Source organism: Furipterus horrens, unplaced genomic scaffold, assembly GCF_987537825.1.
Source record: "Furipterus horrens unplaced genomic scaffold, mFurHor1.1.pri manual_scaffold_8, whole genome shotgun sequence".
Lineage (NCBI taxonomy): Eukaryota > Metazoa > Chordata > Mammalia > Chiroptera > Furipteridae > Furipterus > Furipterus horrens.
Genome location: NW_028327178.1, coordinates 2,626,766 through 2,630,169, shown reverse-complemented (window position 1 = coordinate 2,630,169; position 3,404 = coordinate 2,626,766). Strand labels below are relative to the sequence as shown.

General features: G+C 47.8%; 1 non-coding gene across 1 annotated transcript; it reads left to right on the top strand.

Moving 5' to 3' along the window:
* Positions 1–216: 216 nt before the first annotated feature.
* LOC150002442 (U6 spliceosomal RNA) lies at positions 217–323 on the top strand. Its single transcript, XR_016512933.1, has one exon. It is a non-coding gene; the product is annotated as a U6 spliceosomal RNA (small nuclear RNA).
* The last annotated feature ends 3,081 nt before the right edge of the window (positions 324–3,404 follow it).

The following is a 3,404-nucleotide window of genomic DNA, read 5'->3' as shown; positions in this document are numbered from 1 at the left end:
ATCACTTCTGAAAATGCAAACTAACCAGACACCGTGCTAACTGTGGGGAATGAGTTATAAAGGAAATGTTAACTTCAGAGCTGCGTGTCCAATAAAGGTCTTATTATTTCAATGTTAGTCAGAGTTCTAGATTTAGAATATTTTCTGCTCTCAAAATAGAGCATGTATTGGTGCATGAACTATATCTCAATAAAAATGTTTTAAAAATCAAACCGAGTGCTTGCTTTGGCAGCACATACACTAAAACTGGAAGGACACAGAGGAGATTAGCATGGCCCCTGCGCAAGGATGAAACGTAAATCCGTGAAGTAGTCCATATTTTTTGCTGCGGGAGGGGGTTGCTGGGCAGAGGGGAGCAAAGGGGAAAAAATTGAAACTATTGTAGCAATATAATCAATAAAATATACTTAAAAAAATCAAATGGAGCACGTGCACCTGCAGATACAGCAGCCGTACCCCCAGGGACTGGCCCCTGAACGGGGGCTCGTTATTTAGGCGTCACCAGTTTAAACAGGCAGCACAGAGCATGTGCCAGGGCGTCACCTTACCACCAGCACTGCGAGGACGGCTGGCATTTATGGAACACGCACTACACACCACGAAACATCCCCAAACCTTTACACACCAACTCACTGACTCTCGCAGAGGCGTCAGGAAGCAGATGCCATCCCTTTCTTTATTTTATGAAAGAGGAAACTAAGACACAAAGTATTTATGCGAAGGGCCCAAGGCCAGGCAGGGTGGCTCCAAGAGCAGATGGTTGGTGCAGGCGCAGGCACAGGCTAGGACAGCCCTGAGAACTAGACACGCGACCCCAGCGCACTGTCACCCCGTCAGAGCCCACCTGGAGGCCACTCGGAGACCTGCAGCTTTGCAAGTTAGACTTGAAAGCTACCCCAACAAATGTTCCCAAGTCAATATGCAGGTAAAAACTACTGAGTTGAAATTGGGGTGGGGGTAGCTTGCTATGATTACAGCATTAGTGAAAAATAAAATAGAATTTTTAAAAATCGTGAGTGTGGTTTTGAGGACAGCCAGGTCTCCCTGATGGATGAGGGAGGCCCCGACATGCGAAGATGGTCGGGGACCTCGGACGTCACCCCGGCTTCTTGGCTCACGGCGACACCGTTTCCTCAACAAAGGTGCAGTAGCACACTCACAGTCAGGCCCATTCTGACTCTCAAAGAAACGGATGAACTCTGTGACTTGCAAATAGAACTTCAGATGTGAATAAACAGGAGGAAAGAAAATATGATGTAGCAACAATCGAACAAGCAAACGTTTATGTCAGATAAGGGGTCACGAGTCCCCACGGGACGCTCAGGGAACACGGGGGCACAGAGCAGCACATGACGCTGGGCCCGTGGCCCGGCTCTGGGTGCAGCTGGCCCGCCAGCAGCCCCGGCCCCACCCCGTCGCGGGCGCCCCGCCGCTGGAGAGCTGCCCGCTCACAGGCGTGCTCAGAGCTGCGCAAGGGCAGGCACCGGTCACAGGTGTAAAACGCCTCTCCTGCAAACCTGTCCACGCCGTTTCCAAGACAGATCAAGGATTTCGAAAGACGTCCCATCAAACCCCAGCCACGCCCCGAGGCTGCCGCCATGGCTGCCCGACTTCTAACGCCGCACGAGGTCCCAGCTGAACTGGCCTCACGAGCCGCCCCGGGCAGCGCGCACGCTGGTTTCCGGAGAACGAAGTCGCACCCACCACATGCAAAGGCAGATGCAGCGTCGCAGTTCCTGGCTTTGAGACCTACTGGCTCTTCCCTTTTGTAAAAAAAGACCGGTCAGCCATGTTTTTCTTTCTGTTTTTGAACACTTAAAAAATTTTATTATGCAATTTTCAAATATATTCAAAAATATAGAAAAATACTATAATAAGCTCCCATGGTTATTTAACAATTCAACAATCATCAAAGTGTTGATTATCAGAAAGAAAATCTCAGAGATCATATAATTCCACCCATAACTAGGCATCTTCAACTTTTACACAGCAGTGCCATTATTACAACTAAGAAAATTAACAATAATTGCTCAGTATCATTCAGTACCTACATATATTAAAGGTTGTATAACTATCTCATGTCCCAACTATTGCTTAAAAAGCCCAATATCTCTGCCTCCCGTACAGCTGGATGGATTCCCAGTCGGATAAAGGACACCTTCCTCACCCGTGAGCCTCTCGGGCAGGTGTTGCTGGAAGAAAGGCAAACACAGCTTCTCCTCTTACCTTAACCCCTGGGGTGGTTCTACTGAGCAGCTCCTCGGGCCCTAAAGCATTAGAACCAGAGTGGGGGTGAGGGTAGAGAGAGAGAGGGAGAGACAGGCAGACACAGAGAGACAGAGAGAGAGAGACAGACACAGAGAGACACAGAGAGACAGAGAGAGACTGAGACGACACAGAGACAGAGAGAGAAGGAGAGAGAGACAGACAGAGAGGGAGAGACAGAGAGACACAGAGACAGAGAGAGGGAGAGACAGACACACACAGAGAGACAGACAGACAGACAGAGAGATCCTTGGTACACAGACGGAAGGAAGGAAAAGGTAGAGCCCAAATTCCTCAGTTGCTAGGTGGCTGAATTTACCAAAATTCTCTGGTACCTGAAAACCAGAATAAAGGTATTAAAATTTTAAACTATTTGAAAAACTAAAATCACTTTAAAAAGACAATACAAGCTCCTCTAAAGTTCATTTGGAAAAATAAGCATCCAATAATAACCAAGATAATTCTGAAAAAGAATCCAAATGAGGCAGGAACTAGCTTTCCCAGAGAGCAAAACATTTTATAAAACTAGAGCATTTAAAATTGCTTGGTGCTGGCGCATGAAGGGACAGACCAAAGGAACGGAAGTTAAAGGTCAAGAACCAGACTCCCCCACACAGGAGAGGCGAATGGCTCCTGGAAGGAAAGGTAGCCAGCCCGTCAGCAGTGCGGGGCGAGTGTGCCGGCTGCCCCCAGAGCCACAGTCAGGGGGGCAACTAACTCACCTCCCGCCCCAGAACGCTGTGCAAAACAGCACTTCCTCTCGGGGGATGGACGGTCTGAGAGCCAAAGAAAAGCCCCAAACATAAAACCACTAGACGAACACTTACCAATGAAAAACAAGTCTCAGTTGAAGAGGGCCTTATAGGTTTGCACAAACACGCAAACGCCTTAAAAGGAAAGACTGATAACGGCCTGAATAAAAACACGTATCCACATGATAAATAGTATCACCAAAAAACTGAGAAAAATGTTTGTGACACAGATGGTAACAGAGAACTTTTTTTACAAAATAGAGCTCCCAGAGATCAACCCAAATCCCCGCTGTGTAAGCCAGGCAAATACAAAGCCGCAAAGATGGCTTGAAACCAGTTTCTCAATCTCTGCGGACACGCTGAGCTAGAGAACTCTTTGCTGTAGGA